The following is a 25,711-nucleotide window of genomic DNA, read 5'->3' on the forward strand; positions in this document are numbered from 1 at the left end:
GAATGTTGGGCGTGGCAGAGAAAGAATGAGAGTAGAAATTAAAATAAATGCCGTGGAAATGGGAGCGTTAAGAAGAATGTGTGAATATTGCGTGATAGAAAAAGTAATAGTGAACGGTGTGGCTTTAAAGAGGACTTAATGATGAGGATACGAAGGGAATGCTTAGGTGGTTTGGTCATGGAGACGGATGAATGAGAGCACTTAAGTAGGATATACAACGAAACAATACAAGAGAAGGTACAAATTAAAAGTAGCCATATTCGAGCATGCATGGTGGATGTCATGAAAGTGGATGAAGCAAGAGAGTTGTCAGGGCTTTTGCAAGATCGGCGGCCTACCGGGAAAATGACGTGAAGATATAAGGTATAAAATTGTTGTTTGTCCACGTCAATTGTGTGTAGTATACAGAAATAAAAACAATCTATATTAGGTAAAAGGATTCTACTGATAATATTTATTTTAAGCTCCAACGGCAGTATAGCTTCCAAGTGTTGTTTTCTTTATAGGTAATGACATTTCAATAACATTCATTGAAATATATTGTAATTCGCATAGATACCTGGTGCTGAAAACCACGACAACGTCTTATATGAATATTGTAATTAATTCCCGTTTAAGACGGTAATTCCTGTCAGAGTTAAAGTTTCTTTTGATGTTTAGTTCGTCTTCTGCAGTTTTTGTCAATTTTGTACATATTAGAACATAAACAAGATGTTGCATAACACAGAATAAAGACACCATTTTGTATCCCGTTCACTTTAATACACTTCACTATATTTCGCTGTCTCATGAGAATTATTATAGATTAACGCGTCTCTTGTAAACTTAAATGGCGATTTAAAGAGGGAGAGTTTATCGCCCTTTAGAACTGGCTGTAAATGTAATTATAGATTAAATGAACTATTGTTTAGTGAGCATTATGCTACCTAAAACATTTCATTAAATTAAGTTTTAAATTTCTAAATCCTCATCACCGGTAGGCACATTTATACCGCAGACATGAAGGTAGTGTAAACATCCGGATGTGCTTCTGGAAATAACAATAACTTATGTAAGACATATACACTAATATAATATTAAAAATTAACTTAGAAACTATATAAGTACCCTATATCATCCTGGGGCGCATCATAACAGTTGTAATATGATACGCATTCACCAACTTCGCCCGTGGCCGTGAAACATGAACGGCTGCGAATTGAAAAGGTAACCGTAAATCAAAATCTATAAAAAAGTCCTGATGCATCTATGGTTGCCAACTGAGTGCACCAGTAGCAGTCGCGAATAATCCAATGATTTCAGAACAAACTACTCAAGGGAATTGTCAATGCCCCCTGGTACATTCGCAATAACGAGCTCCATTGGGACATGTAGTGGACGTTCGTTCTCATGTTTTTTTTTTAATGTAATAGGAGGCAAACGGCCAAGAGGCTCACCTGATGTTAAGCGATACCGCCGCCCATGGACACTCACATTGCCAGAAGGCTCGCAAGTGGGCAAAAACTGCCTTAGAAAACGCTCAATTGTCGAGGTGATACGGATGGTACTTTGTATTTTGCCTTGACGTCCGATAATGAAACTCAGCTGCGGGTATTAGACCGAATAGCTCTTCTGAATGGTAAATGCGGTAGAAGATGCAGAGAGACCCAACATCTCTACGCGTTAAATATCCTTCATTAGGTTCGGTTTGAATTATTTATTGGTCTCGTTAAGATTTAATGGAAACAAGTTGTTTTATATGTGGAAAATATCTTGAACTTGGCTTAAAAAGAACAACACATTGTCTAGTAATGTTCACAGAGTAAAGAGAAGGGCAAAGACAAACGAGTAACTGGCTTGAAATAAAAGACAAATCAAGTCAATGAAGCAAAAGGCGCGAAATTTAAATATTACAACAAGTTTTAAGTTGGGGTATCGTAATCGTACATGATGTCTCAGTGAATAGACAATGTATTTAAAAGATGTTCATGTTCGCTGACTGACATATGTTTTCTAGGCGTAAAGGCTATTACAATTTGTAATAAATGAAAATAATAACGTTTTTTTCTTATATTAAGGTATGGGTCAGACTTTCGGTTCAGTGAACATTGATAATTTTATACCAACCAATCTGGAAGATATCATCAGAATCAAACCCAATTAAATGCACTGTAACTAGTAGTTAAAGTTATTAGATGAAAATTACCTATATTAGGTCTCAAATCAAGATTTTTCACCCAGGACCCATGTTTGAAAAACTATTCAGCCAACTACCAGAGCCGTCCAGACCATAGACAGATGTGAAAAGGAATATGCTGAGAAATAACCTAAAAATAATATATTTTAGAACTCGAAAAGCAGCTCCATAGAGACGCCAAGACGTGTTAATCATTTGCTATTATTATTTACTTTTGCTTTTACCAATCCTACCTTGTTGCTAATATTAAGATTTAGTAGAAACAAGTGTGTTGTTTATAGCATAAGTAAAATAAATTGAATTAATCAACATTTGGCAGACGATATGACGCAATTTACATAAAGTTAACTTTTTGGAACCCAAATTCTTCTTCTTCTAGAATTTATTTTTTATGAAATTAAGTTAAAAATAAAAAGGAAAACTCACGTGATGGCGTTCATCATTATTATTATCGACATGGATACCTGGAAAAAGCAATTTCAAATAATATTTTAATTGTTAGAGTAACTGTGCAAAAACAAAAATCATCATTAGACAGTCACTGTCACATCTTGCTCTACTCTGTGAATACACATGACCTTTATTTTAATATTATAATTTGAATGACATTATGTCGTTATTATATTTGATGTACTAGACACGACCTTCAAGGAGTGAAAGAAGTTTCATAATATCAGTCAATTTGGTGGCAAGGCGATGCGCTCGCCATGTCGAGCAAAAAAGGGGCTGGGCCGTACTATATTTTTCTTGAGTTCAGGCCATTTTCGACCCCTTTAACTTCGTTGTGGATAAAGTTAGAATCCTGAATCGCACAAAACAATGTAATTGAATATTGTGTTTGCTACGATGGCCAAGTCAATGTATTTATTTAAAACACAAAAGATTTCTAATACTGATATGGTCACTATCTACCAATCGTATCTTATTTCGGTCATACAATGCGCAGAGGCGATGAGAACTTGGGGAATCAGATCGTGGTAGGTAACACAGAAGGCAAAACATCACGTGGCCGTTCACCAACTAGGTGTACCGTCAAGTGAAAGTCTCATCAACTCATCGTCCTGAAAACTGTACACTGTCATAATAGAGGCGCTGGACAGAAACCGGTAGAAACAGATAGTCTGCTCTAGATGCTTCGTTGCTGACCACGACGCTCGGACATGAGCTGCCGATTAAAGAGAGCGTAAGTGTGGATTACAGGTATCTCACAACTTTTTACGGTAGAGGAACAACGTTGCAATCTTGTTTTTTTACAAGTAATATTTTTGATGGCATCACACAGGAATTCAATTCGCAAGAAAAGTCGAATAGAGAGATGAGTTTAGGTACCTAAAGTCAATAGCATTTTTGCGTACGTGACCTCCTATAAGTTGAAACGTTTCAGCATCGCAAGACCGAATGAAAGAACGATAATTTTATTTATTAAAAAAACATTATTTTGATATATTTTAAACATAAAGTTTTCTGGCGCTATGATAGTTGACAATTATTATTTTTAAACTTTTCCGGCAAATTTTGATAAAAGCTTTCAATACTGCGATGTTTCCAAAATTTCAGTTTTATAGTTATAGTTTTACAAATTTTTTAACTTATAAATATGATAGGGTTAGTGTTGTTCAAACCCTTTGCAAAAGATACTACATATCAATTTATACTCGAAATTATTATTATATTTAATAATAAAAATGAATTCCTTCAAATTGTACAAATTTAGTTTATACGTTAACTATTTCATATAATATAAACAATTATATTTTCTTAACAGCTTAAGCCTGACAAGTTCGCTGAATTGAGAGACAATGATATATAGGAATATACATATGTTTATATCTTTATGGCGATATCCTAACTAAATAAATACTGTTATTATAATTGTTTCCAATGGCTTATTCGTGACATATTATCAATTTGATAAATACCTATGTTTATTTAAACAACGATAAGTGGAGAATAATAATACAATTGAAAAATATAATGAGGAAAAGTTATATTATAATAAATATCTACTAGTGATAAAGCATTCTTATTTATTGTAAACTGAAAAACCAGGCCGCGAGTATTTTTGCACTTTTTACCTAAAATACAGATTACAATATCCCAAGAGACTGTTAAAATACACAAAATCAACGCGGGCGTGAGCTGGTTTATATTAAAGTATGATATAATGGGGAATTACGTATTTATTATATATCCGTAATTAATTAATTAATTGAATGTTATTGAACGTAGTTTTCAGTGTGAAATCTGAAATCGTCAACGAATCAAAGTCGTTGATCTATAGCAAATTATAAACTCGTCATCTACGAAGTCGGTAGAAGGGCAATGCCGTCTTGTTTCTCATCTCCGTTGATATTTTAATAATTTATTTATAATCACACTTTCTAAACTCAAAATATCCGAAATATAAAAAATAAATTTTATTTCCCTATATTAGATAAGTTTTATTTTAAATATTGAATTTTATATATTCTAAACTATTATCTGGACACGTTCGTTATAAAGAAGTTGGACAAAACCCTGCCCCTATGAACCCAACAATAACAAAATAGTATTCATCAGGGAAGCAATGACTAAATACAACAAAAGCATTTTATGGGAAGCCAAACAGGAATTAAAGAATAAACAAGGATATAAATACGTATGGTTTAAAAACGGTATGGTGCGTGCAAGAAAGGATGAAAACACTAAAATACAAAACCTAAGATCAGTGTTGGATATACAAGTGCAAAAAAAAAAGACAGAATGCCAATTAACTGACCAAATTAAATGCATATAAATTATTATTATTAAGATGGATAGTTTAACTAGTGATATTTGTGAATTAGAAGACTGTATAAACATAAGTGATTTTGTGAGTAAAATTCCCAGTAGACATTTAAATCTATTGTGTGTACACATAAACATAAGGTCAATCATAAAATACTTTGATAGTCTCGAGCAATGTATTTACTCGGCTGGCGCTGTTGACGTTATTGTGCTTACAGAAGCAAACATATCTGATAGAATCAGTTGTCTGTATAATTTAGATGGATACCATATGTTTTCGGCTCTCAGAAATGGTAGGAAAGGTGGAGGTATCTTAGTATATGTAAAAAATAAACATAAAAACAGAAACACAAAATACACTGCACAAATTTGTGCTATTTACCGCCCACCTAGCCTAAGCAAGAACCTGTTTATTGACGAACTTCATAATATTATTAAGAACAATTGTCAGAAAAATATTGACTTGTTGGTATTGGGAGACGTTAATATAAATCTAAAGCTAGACATTCCTATAAAACATAAATATTGCAACACATTACACAGTTTAGGCCTTATGTGTGGGATCACAACTTACACTAGGGCGGAACTATACAAAGGAACCATTACAAAATCATGCATAGACCACATATACGCTCGATCCCAAACACACGACCTATACACGGCAACGGTTGGCACAAAACTAGCGGACCATCGAGCGATCGTGCTTGCTTGCACTAAAACACAGCCACAGGATGTTCCAACATATAAAACATTAATTGACAATAATAAATTAACGATCCTTCTAGAGCAAATTGATTGGAAGCCAACAATAGAAATGAAGTGTCCTATTGGTATATATAACTTCATACAAAATAACTTAACACAAGCAAGGAAGGCGTCGGGACGTGACGACCCCATCGCCCACTGATGAAATAACCTGTGACAGAGGTTATTTCACCAGTGCAGTCAGTCAACGCCCTTCCTAGTGGGAGTGCCATGCTGTTGCTTTCGGGCTTTAGCCAATCGGACAGGCACGACCGGGGCAGTACCACTGTCTCACAGAAAACCGGCGTGAAGTGATGCAATAGGTTCATCTTATTGTACTCGCGTTTCGTGCGGTGAGTGAGACTCCCGGAGCCCATCAATTCCCCCCCCCCCAGAATATGAAGATGCAGTTTAAACAGAGATTACCCCAGGGGGGTACCACACGTTTCCGCTGTGGAGAATCCCCCTCTGAGCGTCCATCATCGGAACAATCAGTATTCGGTGGTGGATGCACAGGCTGCCCTTCGTATTCTGGGGTGGGCAAAGGTTTCGATCTCGGGGCAAACGGAAGAATTTACCGAAGGCATCCCCTTCCACGCTCTCAGTGGACTTTACCAATGTTAGGGGGCTCAATTCTAATCTTAACGCGGTTCACTTTCACCTCGAAACTGCGAAGCCGGCCTTATTCTTCCTTACTGAGACTCAGATATCCTCCCCGGCTGATACTTCCTACCTCTCCTACCTTTCCTACCCGGGGTACAAATTGGAACATTCATTTGTGCCGCGGGCGGGAGTTTGCGTGTACGTCAGAGAGGATATCTGTTCTCGTCGCCTCGGGTCGCTTGAAGGAAGGGACCTATCTAGCCTCTGGCTGCGCGTAGACTGCGATGACCATCCGCGATTCTACGCATACCTGTATAGGTCCCATAGCGGAAATACCGAAACGAGCGACTCATTGAGCACATCCAAATGGCTACAGATTCCCTGCTCGAAGGGGTTCCTACCGCTGAAATCGTGATACTTAGCGATTTTAACGCTCACCATGCCGATTGGCTCGGTTCGGAAACCACCGATCACGCGGGAAGATCCTTTCACGACTTTGCTTTAGCTTACGACCTGTCACAAACGGTCCCTGCGATTACGCGAATACCAGATGTGGATGGTCATAAACCCTCTTTGTTGGACCTTCTGCTGACCTCACATCCGGAGACCTATCAAGTCTCTGTTGAGCCACCATTGGGTTCATCGGATCATTGTGTGGTCTGGAGTACTGTGCCTACTACGTGCCCTCCTCGGCCCCGTTTTTCGGGTAGTCGTCGTATTTAGCACTATCGGTCAGCAGATTGGAATGGGATGCGGTCTTTCTATGCGTCCTACCCTTAGTGGACTACCTATGTGCTTTTCGTCGGAAGCTCCAGATTCCGTCGCTGCCTCTGTCACCGAAGTGGTTCTACAGGGCATGGAACTTTTTATTCCATTCTCTGCGGTGCCGATCGGTGGCAAGTCACAGCCCTGGTTTAAGCGTTCTTGCAATCGGCGGCATCGCGTCGAAAGCGAGAATGCTTTAATGCATGGGCGGAAGCGGCGATATCTCGTGATGCCAATACCAGCGAACATAAAAAAGCATATAACTCAGCCTCCAGGTCCTTCAAACGGGAAATCGCTAAGCCAAAGTCAGAGCACATCGCCAGATTTGGCGAGAGATTGGCCCAACTCCCTTCGGGGACCCGAGCCTTCTGGTCTCTCGCCAAAGCTGTACAAGGGAATTTTTGTCAGCCATCGATACCACCGCTGCACAGAGAGGATGACTCGCTCGCCCACACTGCGAAAGAGAAGGCCGACCTCTTGGGCTGTCTCTTCGCGTCCAACTCGACTTTGGATGACCGGGGGCGATCACCAGCGGCGATTTTGCGGTGTGATAACTCAATGCCGAAAATCACATTCCGGCAACGTGCTGTTCGCAGAGCACTATCTTCCTTGGACATTTATAAGTCGAGCGGGCCGGATGGTATCCCTCCAATTGTGCTGCGTACTTGTGCTCCTGAGTTGGCTCCGGTCCTGACGCGCCTTTTCCGGTACCTGTACTCGCTCGGCACTGTCCCGAAGTGCTGGAAGACCGCTTCGATACATGCGATCCCTAAAAAAGGCGATCGCTCTGATCCGTCCAACTATCGCCCAATAGCTATAACCTCCTTGTTCTCCAAAATAATGGAATCCATTATTAATGGCCAGCTCTTGAGGTATCTAGAGGGCCACCAGCTGATTAGCGATTATCAGTACGGCTTTCGTCGTGGTCGTTCGGCTCGTTTGGTGACCTTCTAGTATACCTTACTCATAGATGGGCAGAGGCAATTGAGTCCAAGGGGGAGGCACTAGCGGTTAGTTTGGACATAGCGAAAGCCTTCGATCGGGTGTGGCACAACTCTCGCACTGCTCTCGAAGCTTCCAGCCTACGGGCTTCCTGAGAAATTATGCGACTGGATCTCCAGCTTTCTGGCCGATCGGAGCATCAAGGTCGTCGTCGACGGAGCATGTTCCGACCTTAAACCCGTGAATGCTCCGGGAGTCTCACTCACCGCACGAAACGCGAGTACAATAAGATGAACCTATTGCATCACTTCACGCCGGTTTTCTGTGAGACAGTGGTACTGCCCTGGTCGTGCCTGCCCGATTGGCTGAAGCCCGAAAGCAACAGCATGGCACTCCCACAAGGCTGTGTTCTGTCCCCGACCCTGTTTCTTCTGCATATCAATGACATGTTGCAACTTAGCAACATTCATTGCTATGCGGACGACAGCACTGGGGATACTCTTTACACTGGCCGGGCAGGTATTTCTCGGGCAGTTGTCGATGAGTACCGGAACAAACTTGTGTCTGAAGTCGAAACTCTTTTACATGGAGTCTCGGACTGGGGTAGACTAAACCTAGTCCAATTTAACCCCAAGAAGACACAAGTTTGCGCGTTTACCGCGAAAAAAATACCCTTTGTCGTTACTCCTCTTTTCGAAAACACTCTTCTTGAAGCCACAGCCAGCATCGGAATACTTGGCGTTGACATATCGAACGACGTTCAGTTTCGCGGTCATTTGGAGGGAAAGGCTAAATTAGCCTCCAAAAAGCTTGGTGTGCTCAGCAAGGCAAGACGGTACTTCACTCCGGGCCACCGCTTGCAACTCTATAAAGCGCAAATACGGCCCCACATGGAATACTGTTCTCACCTCTGGGCGGGGGCTCCCCAGTACCAGCTCCTTCCACTTGACCGTATCCAACGAAGAGCGGTTCGAATCGTCGATGACCAATCCCTCTCCGAGCGGCTCGATCTTTTGGCGTTGCGTAGAGATGTGGGGTCACTCTGCACCTTCTACCGCATTTACTATGGAGTGTGTTCAGAGGAGTTGTTCGGATTAATACCTGCAGCTGAGTTTCAGCATCGGACGTCGAGGCAAAATACAAAATTCCACCCGTATCACCGGGACGTCCGACGTTCCACGACTGAGCGTTTTTCAAGGCAATTTTTGCCGCGCACCACCGCTATGTGGAACCAGCTGCCCACTGAAGCCACTGTCCTTCAAGAAAAGAGCGTACAAATTCTTAAAAGGCCGGCAATGAACTCGCGAGCCTTCTGGCATTGAGAGTGTCCATGGGCGGCGGTATCACTTAATATCAGGTGAGCCTCCTGCCCGTTTGCCCCCTATTTTATAAAAAAAAAATAGTATATCAATAAATTGGAGGCACTTCAATACAAAAATGTATAAAACAAAGATTTCTGTATCTGTTTCATGATCATTTGTTAATCTAATAGGCAAGTAGGTGATCAGCCTTCTGTGCCTGACGCAAGCAGGTCTAAGGCAAGCCGGTTCCCTCACGATGTTTTCCTTAGACGTTTTAGCGAATGTGAATTAAATGGGGACTTATAAAGTCCATTAGTGCACACAGCATGGGAACGAACCTACGACCTCAGGGATAAGAGTCGCACGCTGAAGCCACTAGGGCAATACTGCTTACTTAATAACATTTGATTTTGACCAGTAATTGATGGCCTTTTTATTTCCTAGTCTCTCTCGTGAACTTTGCTCGGAGAGCCTAATTAATAAATATAATATAAAAGGCTTTACCGTGTCTGTTACCATGGTTACCGTATATTTGACATAACATCGTTACCATGGTAACAAAAAATGAAATCTATTCTAAGAAACTCACCAAATAGAAGGAATAAAAATAAAACGCCAATGAAATTTTTAATAAAAACGAAGAAAGAGGAATTTTTAAACACGGCAAAATACTGTCGATAAAGTAAATAAATGTCTCCTATTAGAGTACTTTTTTCGAGATGACGTAAAGAAAAGAGTGGAGCATGACGTACAGACCCGAGCGGTAACACAGATTCGGCTCTGTACATCGAGAGCAAAGAACGTATATGGACACAGAACGTTGAGGTGTTTGCTACCGCTGCTAATAAATGAACTAGCCAGTCAATTACAAGTAGATAGCCTAACTTTTACAAAAAAAAAATTAAATTGAAAAACTATTTTTATATGCATTTGTCTCCTAAACAAGACTGCTATGGTTAAATTTACACAAACCACAGCGGTTTTCTAATGATTTTATTATATTATTTTGTATTATAAAGAAAAACAAACTAAAATTACAATTTTTTACTAAGCTATCAATGAAACCTGTAAAGTATATGCAAGTACTTCTAATTAACCAAAATAAATTCTTCGGTTTAATACAATACTTGTAAGGTTTTTTTTAGCTTCATCCAAGATCTGGACATCAATTAAAATTGAATGTGTCCATGTCTACAAACATGGGACTTGTCAGAACGTAATAAAATTAGAACGCTTTGCTAGTTATAAAAGTGAGTTCTAGAACCGCTGTAGTACAGATACCGGCTAACTTCTTGAGTATTAAACAAGGGATTGGGGGAAAGTTTGCGTATCGTACACAGCGCGGGACACAAACGTCAACTGATTTACCAATCACGCGATCGACACGTCACTCTCGCGCCGTCACGCACCGAAGTGATACTTAAAAATTGCTTCTGCGCAGGCAAGCACATTTGTACAAGATGTTTGCCGATATCTATACTGATGGTAATGTCTACTCGCAAGCAGTGCCGGATTAGCTACGTAGCAAGAGTAGCAAATGCTACGGGCCCCGCGCTCCAACGTAGCTGTAACCGTAACAAAACATCCTTTGCACTTAAAAATCTAAAAGTCGATTAAGTCACGTAACATTTATTTGTTTATAAAAACTTTTTTATTTTTTATCAAAATAAATAATTGGTATTAAACTTAAAATTAAAATTACATTCATCTCATTAGTTTGAAACCAAAAAAATTTAAGCTTTCACTTCTACCATGTGTAAATTGCAAACATTTCTTTTTATTATTTAAACAGGTTTAATATATAGACTACAATCATTCAAGAACCTTAACTCTAAATTAAAAGAATGCAGATAGATTTAGTGTTGAGCAATGGATCAATTTATTGTAAGATATTATATTGTAATTGAGCGCATTAATCAAAATAAGACTCTCAACCTAAAGGTCGTAGACACCTTGTCTTTAAAAATTTAATCACTTTCCATTACACGGCAGTGATCTATTACTTCTGGCCAGAAAGACTGCATGTACATCTTTTGTCTACATTTTTAGCTGTCTTAATAAGGAAGGATGTTTTCAGTTTCGAATGATTTTATCCTGAAATTTCCCTCAAATTCAAACCTATTTTTGAATTTAATTCTAGTTAAGATATGTTTCAGCGAGTAAAAATAATGACAAAGACTTGCCAATTCTTTTCCCCCGCTTTTTGCCTTGATTTGGGAACTGGTAGAAAATTTACATCCTTGGTATGACGTTCATACGTCCTAAGAACGACAACTAGGAGCACTTTAAGATGTTGTCATTGGAGAATTATAGAAAAATAATTGTTATAGCGTTTGCATTTAAATTATTTTTTTTACATTTAAAAAAATGAAATACGTAATACAAAATATTTTTTATTTATTTATATGTATATATATGAAATATTTTCATCAGCAAAAACGTTCTTTAATGCAAGAGTGGACAAAAAGTAGGAGGTGTAGTGACAGCTCCGCCCATGGCCACTTAATGTATGGGTCCCATATGTTAAATAAAAATATAATAAATAAATTTATTGGATTTGACGTTTTTTGGGTTAAGTCCCGACTTTATCCCCAAATTAAGTTCAAAAGCAGGTTCTTAGGCCAGAGACACACACATTATTTTTTGGTAGCACTATAATTACATTCCGCCTTGTTTATCCCGTTTGTAATATAAAAAAGAAGTATAGAAGTGAAAACTTCTTTACCATCGTTGTGATTTGAAAGTCGATGAAACGAAAAAGCGACAGTCAAAGAGACAGACATATAAATTCATAAGATTAATCAGACATCTGTATTTAAAATAATTCTCTGGACATCGACAATTACCTCAAATATTCAACTGTATCCATTTGCGTGATCCCAGGTAGCCTTTTATTTAATCACTCTCGATCAGAGTTCCATTTGACTAAATTAATTGTTAAAATCCTGCGCAGTTTCCCAAGAGCGAATTTAGAAATTTTGATTTTAGTTTAAAGTTGAGGAAAAACGTTGGATTCCTGAGGGAGGGATGATCCTCGACCCGAATGGCAGGCCCTGATAGGTGAGATCTAGAAACGAGATTTAGCGCGAACTACCGATAGAGAGTAGAAATATTTAAGAGTGATATGCCTATAATGCTTAAGAAGAGAGTTATGAAATCATACCTTATTGCATGGCTAACATATGCATTTCAAACATGGAGATTTAAAAATAAAACAAAAAACAATATAAATACATGTCAACGTGGCATGGAAAGGAGCATGCTAAACATTAAAAAGGTAGACAAGATAAGACACATAAGAATAAAATCACAGACCAAAGCAATTGATTCTCTAAGCCACGCCAAAAAAACTGAAGTGGAAGTGGGCGAGTTATGTAGCGCGCCTTACATATAAGCAGTAACTACATTTTGTTAACTGATTTTGGCCTTGGATTAGATAAACTGTTAATAAAAGGCTATTTATGGCCACCGTTTACATGTTTCTCCTTGGTTTTACGAAAATACTTAGCCAGAGGATGTGTCCACCTCACCCAGTACGCTGTAATGGAATAATATAATTTATTCGTGTAAAATATATATATGTCGGAGGAAGCCATTCAACGAGGTGCTTGTTGATTGTACAATAACACATTAAATTCTCTTTATCATTTAAACACGTTGCATTAATCTTAATTTAACTTAATACGCGATTTTACGATATTATAAAACCTAAAACATTTTTCTGTTAACAAATTAGTGATTTTAGTTAAAATTTGTTACGTTTTTCTAATTTATAAGATTGTAATCGTTATTAAACAAACGACCAATGAGAGCAGAGCACTTTGCTCGAGTGGGGTCGAAGCGACATCTATATATATAGGCCAGTCCGTTGGTTGTTACGGGGCCTTTTTGAAATGGAGACGGATCGAGTTGGATCCCTGAGTTTTGGTCGCTAGATTGGTGCATTGAACTCACTGCTCGGTCTTAAAACATATAATTTAATATTAATAACTACCATAAAATATCAGTGTATCATCAGTGTAAATAAAATATTGTGAAAACTACAATCGTCGTCGCCCACCAAATCTGCAACCACTGTTGATGACGTCACTGGGGAAGGTGTTTCTCCGACATATATATGATCATGTTTGCCGTAAATGACGACTACTTGAAGTAGTGAAACAAAACATGTCAGTCTTATATGAACTAGATGAAGTTTTAAGACTCCCTTATCATTGCACATTTAATACCATAGAAATGATTTACGGTATAATGAAGCAAAAGGTTTATTTATTTTTACAGTATCTTAATGCTAATAATACAATTATTTCATTTTATTACTACTAAGATTATTACAGAATTTCATTAATTGTAATATAATTATTACTATCATTGTTATCGTTATTATATATTTTTGTTATTAATGGCTTACACCAATTTCACTTTATATTCAAAGATTGTATGCAGAGCCGATTTAAGTGATAAGCAACGGTCACATTATATGAAACTGCAAGACCACTAAATACCACCGTTGACCTAAAAAAAAACCAATTATATAAGCTTCAAATAGTTATACAATACCTATGTGAAGTGTGGTGTGGGTACCCGTGGGCACGTGATGCACTACGATGCATGTAAAAGAATTATGCGCCATGGCCAGGGGGGATCTACTTGATATAATATTTTCTAGATAATAATTATAATATATTTATTTGCAAAGGATGTGCTACATTCAGATTTATTAATTAAAAAAAAAACCGCACAATCAGCCGTATTTATCTAAAACAAGCGACGGGTGATTCCCCGCTCCCTTCGATAGACGCGCATCGCACCTGAGTTGATAGATCTCAGGGATTCAAACGTTATGATTGGATTTTTTTTAAATATATGTTTTTTTTTTAATTAAAAATATCTCCTATTGTTTTCAGTGCGGAATGAGGGCCCTTTATATCCACGGGGCCCTCGGCTGCAGCTCAATAAACCATTAAGTAAATCCGCCCCTGACGAAATACATTTTCGTATTTTGTGGTTCAAGTATATAATAATATACAAGTACGTAATCGTATTGCTATTATAATTAAATGGCAATTAAGTATATAATTAACACCTTTATTTGTTACGTCATATTATTCGAAAATAAAGCGGTTCTTAAACAGAACTCCGGTGTTTACAATCGTCTCAAACTCCCATCCTTACATGGCAAGCCTGCCCGTTTCTTTAACGAAACACAATTTAATGGGAACCTTCACGTCAACCGGCAGAACACCCCAGAATCATCACGCATGCGAGCCTTTTGGCAAGGTGAGTGTCCATGGGCGCCGGTATCAGTTAACATCAGGTGAGCCGTCTGCCCATTTGCCTTCTATTATATAAACAAAAATGAAAACCTAAATTATAAAGTTAAGTCTAAGATTATTTCACAGAGACAACCACTCCTCAACGACATCACCAGGAACAAGTTGAAACAGCAAATTCTCCACGATTCCGAACAAGACGACACAGCTTATGTATTAACACAAATACAGAAAAGTAAAAAGTTATTAAAAAATTAGCTTTATTCTTTCAAATAAATGTCCTACAATCATTTTGTTTTACTACACTAATTTTGAAGGAAAAAATTGCTATCAGTAAGACGACGACTAGAAGTTACAATTACATCGTGAGTCATATCAAGTAAATTCTTATATTATTTTATTTATTTACACGTTCTAAAACAATGTGCAATGTGCATGCCTTAAAAATTAAAAAAAATATGACATCACAAATTTGACACACATAAAAAACACATAAATTATAATAAGTAATCTATCAATGGAGAAAATTACAACAAACAAGCACAATAAAAAAACAATAATAATCAATAAAACTAAAAATATAAAACAACAAAGTAACAATAATAACTAAACTAAATGAAAACATAAACCTCATTAAGAGCACGAATAACAAGGTTAGTTTCAAAAATATTATAGATGTCTATATCCAGTTTGCTAATTGTATACACTTTAGACATCGTAATTTTAATCGAAGAAAGTGGGAGTAGCGCACCAAGAACACCAGAGCGTAGGTCCACGCAAAAAGCATCATTATAAGATGCCTTCTTACGGCGTTTAACCAGATTTTCGTATATTTATTTTAATAAGTTCAATCCCTATTGAAAGCTTTATAGTATGCGCCAATGTTTTTAACTACTAATAGCATCAGCGACTTCAGGTTTCGTAGCAATCACAAGGTTCCTACTTCAGTGCTAGGGATATTGAGGCTGTGGAGGAATGCAGGCCATGGCGAGTCAAACCGCTGACTGGCTTCAAGGCCTGAGTGGCTGAGATTAAGGAGTTATTTATAACCATAGCAGTGTTGGCCTAGTGGCTTTAGCGTGCGACGCTCATCTCTGAGGTCGTAGGTTCGATCCCCGGCTGTGCACCAATGGATAGTAAATCTGCTTACGTAATACTTGAACGGCAATACATAATTAATTGTTTAATTGTAATTATTAAAAAAACCTAAAAACAATAGTAATAATAATTTATTAATTAAAACGAATAATACCTTAAAATATTATCTGTTACTGCATTTATATGAAAATCATAGATTTTGAAAATTAAAAATAGAAAGATTAATAAATCATGATCGATATATATGTTTATCCCTCGCAACAATACTGTTAAAGTACTTTGGAGATTTAACATAAGGAGTAGCAGTGGAAATATTTGGAATACATAGTGTACAAGAGTTATTTTGTTTCACCGGCATACGCCGTGCAGGTTTTGAATAAAAGGAAGTGAATTTGTTAAATTGTATATTTGACCACAGGTTATGATTTACTAAATTGGTATCTGGCTCAAATCCAAGTTGAAAGCTCAAATTAGGTGATAGAGATAGTGAAATTATTGATGGATCCTTTACTGCAACAGAGACAAACTTTGACACGGTGTCCTGGCAAAAACTAACTTTCTCTTTCGAATTTAAAGCAATAAGAATATTTTGTATATTATCATAGTTGGTGGCTGGTATATGGTTCTTAAACATTATTGTGGTCTCTTCGTTATTGATGGTAGTTTTTTTACTTATGTATATGATATTTTCATGATCTTGCACGGAGAGCATAGTAGAGGGATATTGAAACTCAACTATACCTACCATCCATTCTCCTTCTAATGTAATGGCTTTAGGTAGTTTTGTAGAAAAATTTGATGTCATATTTCCCGGGAAATATTGTGTGGAACTATTGCTCAGTAAAGTTAAATAGAAACTTTCCTTCATTGTAGATTTTTAATATTCGACAGTAAGACCCAAGAATTAAATTTGTTAGGATATCCTTTCCATTTAACTAATACTTCCTTTCTAATACCGCTTTTACGTGATCTGATGATTTTATCAATTTTATATTCGGAAGTGGGGGAAAAAGTTATTTTTTGTAGTTCTTTCTCATAAGAAGTTCCTGTTATTGATTTATTTTCTAAATCGTTTAAAGTGTATACAATCCACGGGGAACGATCTGTAATCGAAGTAATGATAAAAATTTCATTACTCCAATTACTTTCATAACCTTTTTGAAAAACATGTTTGTATTTTGTAATTCTTACATAGTCACCAACGTTAAACTTAGGTACTTTGTTTAAACTTGAAATATAAGTCTTTTCATCATTTTTGTTCGCAAACCCACAAATTCTGTAAAGATTTTACCACAATTTTCATCTTTACAATAACCTAATTTTTTCTTATTTACTTGAGGAAAATTAAAAATATTGTTTGGATCATAATCTGATGTATCGAAATGTGTACAAATGTCTGGCTTTATATAATTATAAAAGTTACTAGTAAATATTTGATAAATGAGACTGTCAGTATCTGTATACAGAAGTTTCAGATTTGAAGTAAATTTATCTTTCATGTAATTATAGTGGAAATCATACATCAGTGTTTTAGATATATCTAAAGTGATGATGGACCCATCGAATTCCAAGTACCTGGTACAGGAGATGATTACATAGACCTTTCGCATACACTACTCCATCTCAAGGCTCAAATTAAAAATCAAGACGGTTCTGCAGTTAATGCAGCTAATGTAGTGACCAGTCAATAATTGGTTACATTCTTTATTTAACCAATTGGATGTTTACCTAAACCAAAAACTTGTGTCACCCCCAAATAATACTTATGCATATCGTGCTTTCATAGAAACTCTATTAAATTATTCATCATCCGCCAAACAATCACATTTGACATGTGGTTTGTGGTACGAGGATACAGCTGGTAAAATGAATGAAACTAATGAGGCAAACAAGGGCTTTTACAAAAGACAACAACTTTCAAAGGATGGTAAGGATGTTGAAATGATTGGGAATTTACATGGGGATATATTCAATCAAGATAAATTCCTTATTAACGGGGTCGAATTATCTATAAAATTAGTTAGATCGAGAGAAACATTTAACCTCATGTCACAGAATGCAGATAATAAGTACAAAGTCTGTATAACAGATGCAACTTTAATAATACGCAGAGCAAAAATTAATCCATCAATACTAATAGCTCATCAAAAGGTTCTTGCCACTACTACGGCTAAATATCCTATAACAAGAGGTGAAGTGAAAGTCCTGACCATACCATCTGGTGTGCAGGGTAAAACACTGGACAATATATTTTTAGGACAGGTTACTAAGAGATGTATTATAGGTTTTGTGAATAATACAGCATTCAACGGTAGTTATGGTAAAAATCCTTTCAACTTTGAAAATTTTGGTATTTGCTCATTTAGCCTATATATAGATGGTCAACAGATACCTTCAAAAGCGTTACAACCATCATTTCCAAACGATGTATTTACTAGCGCATACCACACCCTGTACTCAGGCACCGGTATACATTTTCTTAATGAAGGTAATGGAATATCGAGGGAGCAATATTCAAATGGGTACTGTTTACTAGCTTTTGATTTAACACCTGACTTCGGCTAACTCTAATGTGCATTGGAATCTTGTACGCCATGGTAGTGTAAGAATGGAAGTAAGATTCGAGAGCGCATTGACTGAAACAATTAACTGTGTAGTTTACGCAGAGTTTTCGAATATTATAGAAATAGATAAGAACAGAAATGTATGTGTGGATTATAGTAGTTAAGCAATCACTTATGTAATTATTATGATATTAAGAATAATAAAATATAATGTAATCGAATATGACATGGTTTTTATTTACCTTCATTACTTTTTTTACAAAGAGACTCATTACTTATGTTGAGATCATATTATGTGTGTTTAAATACATTGTGTTTAAGTACAAATATGAATTGATAGTAATAAATGTAGTCATTAAAAGAGTGAAAGAGTATTAAAGTATGAACACACTAGAAGTGCAAATGAGTCTTCGTAGAATACATCCCAGCCTCCAGCGCAACGTATATCCTTCAAATCGATTGCCGATGTATGCTCAGGTGCCAGCACTTATCATATGCAATCTTGACCCAGATTCACAGCCGGGACCTCATTGGGTGGCTATTCATATAAACGTTGAAAGAGTTGGGGAATACTTTGATTCGTTTGGACGTAAACCTATTGAAGCAATAGAAGGATTTTTAAGGAGGAATTGTTGCATGTGGAGATACAATAGCCTTACGGTTCAGGATTACCTATCGGCGGTGTGCGGAGAGTACTGTTTGGTATACATATATTACAAGTTCAGGGGGATGAGATTAGAAGATTTCCTTAGAAATTTTACGTGTGACACAGAGAACAATGATACGGTGCTAGTAAATTTGCATAGAAATATAATGGACATATAAATAAAATAATAATACCTGGAATAAAAATGTTTTATTTAAATATTACCTAGTAACCCTTACATCTAATTTTATTATAGGTAATGGTGTTAATGTAGGTTAGGTATATTTATTATTGTTTGCTTAGACCCGTAGGTTAGGTTAGGTTAGACATAGTTTATTCTATTTTTCTTTTAGAGCCATAGATCGGGTTAGTGAATGTAGGAAAGTAGATAACGATGGTGGTATGGTAGCTGATAAGGTGGTGATTAGTAAGTAATCAGCAAGGGTTTTGGGAAAGCTATCTCTGGAACGGTAAGAGCTATCACTTCAGGAGTGAGTGAATTCGACTCCACACGCCCTGTTTAGTGGGGGTAGAGTACAATTTTTTTTTTTTAGGTTTGGCCAACCATGATTTTTACGTTTTTGGGGAACTTTGACGTGAGGCAGTCGCCGGGAATCTCAACTACTAATGTTAAATAAAGTGTATTTTAATTTATTTGCTCTTTATTTCGACTGACCCTGACAGGATATTAAAAAAGGAACCTTTAGCCGTTTATAATCAACGATTACAATCACATGGCCATATTTCACGGTCTGGAGCCCTCGGGACAACACAGGACCGGCACCCCAAATTATTTTCCAAATACAATGAAAAAAATCAGTCGAGTTATTCAATCAATAATTTATGGTGAAACCAAGTAGATTCTTAAAGTATTAAAAAAAAATATAAATACAAATTTCTGTTAAGATAGTAGAACAATATTATAATGTTTGTACAAAGGTTAAGCGGAAAAAATATCAAAAGAAAAGTTGTTTATTAGTCGGAGTGTAACAGTATTTTCGTAAAACCAAGAAGAAATACATAAACGAAACCTATTTATTAACAGTTTCACTAATCCAAAACCAAAAACAGTTAATCTATTGTAAAACGCATTTAATAACAGTATTTTCGTAAAACCAAGGAGAAATACATAAAAGAAACCTATTTATAAACAGTTTGACTAATTCAAAGCCAATAACAGTTAATCTATTGAAAAACGCATTTATTAACCGTATTTTCGTAAAACCAAGGAGAAACACGTAAACGGTAGCTATGCATAAATTAAAAGAGTGCAGATTAATTTAATGTTGAGCAATGGATCAATCTATTATAAGATATTATATTGTAATTGAGCACTTTAATCAAAATTAGACTCTCGACCTGAAGGTCGTAGACACCTTGTCTTTAAAAATGTAATCACTTTCCATTACACGGCAGTGATCTATTACTTCTAGCCAGAAAGACTGCCTGTACATCTTTTGTCTACATTTTTAGCTGTCTTAATAAGGAAGGATGTTTTCAGTTCTGAATGATTTTATCCAGAAATTTCCCTCAAACTCAAACTTATTTTTTATTTTAATTCAAGTTAAGATATGTATCAATATCTCAAGCGAAGCGAGGCGTCATGGTTGTAGTGCATTTGCCTTGAACAAAACTTAGCGAGTAAAATGAATGACATGGAATTCTTTTCCCCTTGATTGAACTGGTAGAAAATTAACATCCTTGGTGTGACGTCCATAAGTCCTAAAAACGACAAAAGACCAGAACCAGAAGCACTTTAAGATGTTGTCATTGGAGAATCGTAGAAAAATAATTGATATATCGTTTGCATTTAATTTTGCATTTATTATAATGTATATGTATATAATATACATTATAAAAAATGTGTGTGTGTGTGTGTGTTAGCTACGACGCACGATTGGAGTTTCCTCCTTACGAACGATAATTATGATATATATCGAATAGAAAAAAAGGGCAAATGAACGCATTTGCTAAAATGATAAGAGAAACAAACATATATCTGTAATTATTCGGATTATTTATATTACTTCAATAAAGCGTATTACATAAAGTATGTTACAAAACAATATAAATAATAATAATAATAATAATAACAATAATAATTGTGTTCAATTTATACAAATCCAATTTTAGAGAGAGAATGAGATGGAATCATTCTTTTACACGTTCAATCCTACATATATATATGTTTGTCTCTTTCTACGTAACGCCTCAACTTTTCGTGTTACACTTGATTTTACTCCTCATAAAATTTCCGTACCGGGCCTTATAACTCAAATCGTTTCTTAAGGAGTAAACTCCAAAAATGAAATACGTAATACAAAATATTTTTTATTTATTTTCTCCCAGTAAACAAATACTCAATTTTCTTTGAATTTCGAAATATGAACAGAACTGTGGTGCGGTAATTTGAATTTCGAATCACGTCCACTGCTTTGGTGTATTTTTCGAATTTCGAATGAATTGTACTTGATGTCAAAAATCTGCTCGAACCACGCCACGCACGTCTCAGTTGTGATTTCGCATAATGGAAATAATGTGCGGTTCGTATCAATATCTGTAACAAGAAGTATGTTAAAGTAATATATAATTATATTTATAAATATGAAATATTTTTATCAGCAAAAACGTTATTTTATGCAAAACTGGACAAGAAGTAGGGGGTGCAGAGACAGCGCCGCCCATGGCCACTCAATGTATGGCTCCCATATATTAAAAAATTATTGAATTTGACGTTTTTGGGTTAAGTACTGACTTTATCCTCACCTTAAGTTTAAAGCAGGTTTTTACCACGGATACTGTTCAGAGGAGTTGTTCGGATTAATACCTGCAGCTGAGTTTCATCATCGCACTTCCGTCGTTTCAAAACGGAGCGTTATTTAATGTTGTGGGCACCACCTCTACGTGGAACCAGCTGCCCACTGCATCATTACCGAACCAATTCGACTTATTCTTAAAAGGCCGGCAACGCAAATGCGAGCCCTCTGGCAATGAGTGTCAATTGGCGGCGGTATCACTTAACATCAGTTGAGCCTCCTACCCGTTTGGAAGTATAGAAGTGAAAACTGCTTTAGCATCGTTGTGATTTGAAAGTCGATGAAACGAAAAAGCGACAAATACATAAATTCATAAGATAAAACAGAAAGCTGTATTTAAAAAAATTACCTCAAATCTTCAACTGTATCCATTTGCGTGATCCCAGGTCGCCTTTGCTTTAATCACTCTCGATCAGAGTTCCATTTCTCTAAATTAATTGTTAAAATCCTGCGCAGTATCCCAAGAGCGGTTTTAGAAATTTTGATTTTAGTTTAAAGTGGAGGAAGAACGTTGGACTCCTGAGGGAGGGATGATCCTCGACCCGAATGGCAGGCCCTGATAGGTGAGATACAGAAACGAGATTTAGCGCGAACTACCAATAGAGAGTAGAATATTTAAGAGTGATATGTCTATAATGCTTAAGAAGAGAGTTATGAACTCATACTTTATTGCATGGCTAACATATGCATTTCAAACATGGAGATTTACAAATAAAACAATATAAATACATGTCAACGTGACATGGAAAGGAGCATGCTAAACATTAAAAAGGTAGACAAGATAAGACACATAAGAATAAGATAAGAGACCAAAGCAATGGATGCTCTAAGCCACGCCAAAAAACTGAAGTGGAAGTGGAAGTGGGCGGGTCATGTAGCGCGGCTTACAGATCACAGGTGGACGAAATTAGTAAATACATTTTGTTAACTGATTTTGGCCTTGGATTAGATAAACTGTTAATAAATGGCTATTTATGGCCACCGTTTACGTGTTTCTCCTTGGTTTAACGAAAATACTTAGCCAGAGGATGTGTTCACCTCACCCAGTGCGGTGAAATGGAATATTATAATTTATTTGTGTAAAAAAAAATTAATAATTCAAAAATTAAATCCTTTTTTAACGCGATTTGTTTGACAGATGTAATGACGTGAAAACATATGCATTTTATGTCGCATGCCGAAACTAAAATAAAAGAAATAATATCGCGAAGCCAACCAAATTAAAAATTTGTACTGATGATGTATAAATCTCACATTTTTTGACTATTCAGTTTGGTCGGGTTCGCGATATTATCACTTGTTGTGTTTCGGAACGCGACATTGCTTAGACATCAGTGAATGCTTGTAATTTAATATGAACTTTATTGAATAGCAATAAAGTTCAAATTGACGCTACATTTTATTTACAAAACGTTTGTATGGGAAAAAGAAAAGGGCTGTTTTAGGGTTTTCCCGAATTAAAAATTATTCGAATTTTTCTCGCCGTAAAAACCATCCTAAGACTTCAACGAACATTTAAAAAAAAGAATTAGTACAATTGGTCCAAGCGTTGTAGAGTTATGCGCTTACCAACACATTTTGCGATTCATTTTTATAATATAGATGTATACTTTATTAGACAAATACCTGCTATATGAACTGATAAAGAGACTGAAAATTAATCTCAACATTAACTCATGTAAATGGCGGGAAAGCATTTTATTTTTAATTTATGTTATTAATATAAATACGTTCTTATATTCAAGTTGGGTCTTTACTTTACAATATTTTTAATACATTTAATCAATATAAAAATAAGAATTTCCAAGGAAGTTATTTCAAGATTACAATTAAACTAAAATCTAAATGAAGATTTTTTTTTTTTAACAATTAGTGGTCCCGCGAACTCCGTAATATGTTTTTTTTAAATACCTACAAACATATGGAATTTTGCTACGCTAACACACCATATAGCCTGGGCCTATTTCTGTATATTACGTGTAAATGACATGTTTTGAAGCAAAAGGTTTATTTATTTTTACAGTATTAATTTTAAAAAATGTTTGCGTTTACTAGTGTACCCACGTAACAAGTGAAACTTCTTTATGACCTTGTTTTTCGAAAAATGATCTACTATATGCAACTTCACAGAAATTGGTTATATAAAGTGAAATAAGATAAAGTTTAACAAAAGGCTTTTATTATCACAGACATGAATACAAATAATACAATAACTACTAAGATTATTACAGAATTTCGTTAATTGTAATATAATTATTACTATCTTTGTTATCGTTATTATATATTTTTGTTATTAATGGCTTACACCAATTTCACTTCATACTTAAAGCAACGGTCAAGATAAGCAACGGTCATATTGTATGAAATTGCAAGACCACTAAATACCACCGTTGACCTAAAAAAATCCAATTTCATAAGCTTCAAATAGTTATACAATATCTATGTGAATTGTGTGGTGTGTGTGCCTGTAGGCACGTGATGCACTACGATGCATTTAAAAGAATTGTGCATAATTTAAAAAAAAACGCACAATCAGCCGTATTTATCGAAAACAAGCGACGGGTGATTCCTCGCTCCGTTCGATAGACGTGCATCGCACATGAGTTGATAGATCTCAGGGATTCCAACGTTGTGATTTGATTTTTTAGAATTTACGATATTTTGTTTTATTTAAAGTATCTCTTATTGTTTTCAGTGAGAAATGAGGGCCCTTTGTATCCACTGGGCCCTCGGCTGCAGCTCAATAAACCCTTAAGCAAATCCGCCCCTGACGAAATACATTTTCGTATTTTGTGGTACAAGCACATAATAATATAGAAGTACGTAATCGTATTGCTATTAGAATTAAATGGCAATTAAGCATATAATTAAGACCTATATTTGTCACGTCATATTATTCGAAAATAAAGCGGTTCTTAACCAGAACTCCGGTGTTTACAATCGTCTCAAACTCCCATCCTTACATGGCATGCCTGCCCGTTTCTTTAACGAAAAACAATTGAACGGGAACCTTTACGTCAACCATCAGATCTGCTAGAACACCCCAGAATCATCACGCATGCGAGCCTTTTGCCACAGTGAGTGTCCATGGGTGCCAGTAATCAGTTAACACCAGGTGAGCCGTCTACATTCTATTACATATATAAAAATGAAAACGTTTATTATAAAGTTAAGTCTAAGATTATTTTACAGAGACAACCACTCCTCAACAGCATCACCATGAACAAAGAGAAACAGCAAATATTCCACGATTCCGAACAAGACGACACTGCTTATGTCTTAACATAAATATAGAAGAGTAAAGAGTTCGCTAAATAGCAATTTTTATGTTTTCTAGAGAATAAAATATCTAGAGAAGTGTCTAGGCAGTCTATAATATAAACTTGCAACTATCTAGAGCCGTTGTAATAATATGTAATAATAATAATAATAATTTATTGGCAAGAAAGCGGTACGAAAATGTTATGATTATTTAAAGTACGCATATTATGCCACACATATTTTCCTTAAAGGGCTGACTAGAATTTACAATTACATTTTGAGTCATATCAAGTAAATTCTTATATTATTTTATTTATTTATTAACACGTTCTAAAACAACGTTCTTCTTTTGTGCAATGCAATGTGCATGCCTTAAAAATACAAAAAATATAACATCACAAAAATTTGTGTCAAATGACACACATAAAAAACACATTAATTACATTAGAATATAAGTAATCTATCAATGGAGAAAATTAAAACAAACAAACACAATAAAATAATATAAATAATTAATAAAACTAAAAAGATAAAACAACGAAATAACAATAATAAACTAAACTAAATGAAAACTTAAACCTCATTAAGAGCATGATAAACAAGTTTACGGTAACTTGGCAGACTGTTGTAAAACCCTTCAATCATATAGCCTATTCACTGGACCATTCAAAGTAGCAGATATTATTATAACTACATCGTCACATTATTAAATTCATATTAATTATAATTGTTCTCCCAAATAACGATTAATGGAAT

The 25,711-nt window shown here is 35.9% G+C and overlaps 1 long non-coding RNA gene across 1 annotated transcript; it reads right to left on the bottom strand.

Moving 5' to 3' along the window:
• Positions 1–965: 965 nt before the first annotated feature.
• On the bottom strand, positions 966–2,720 carry LOC123718335. Its single transcript, XR_006755006.1, has 4 exons — positions 2,603–2,720; positions 2,186–2,306; positions 1,108–1,191; positions 966–1,030 (listed from the first exon to the last, which is right to left on the bottom strand). It is a non-coding gene; the product is annotated as an uncharacterized LOC123718335 (long non-coding RNA).
• Between the last annotated feature and the right edge of the window lie 22,991 nt (positions 2,721–25,711).

Source organism: Pieris brassicae, chromosome W (genome assembly GCF_905147105.1).
Source record: "Pieris brassicae chromosome W, ilPieBrab1.1, whole genome shotgun sequence".
In the NCBI taxonomy this organism is placed as follows: domain Eukaryota; kingdom Metazoa; phylum Arthropoda; class Insecta; order Lepidoptera; family Pieridae; genus Pieris; species Pieris brassicae.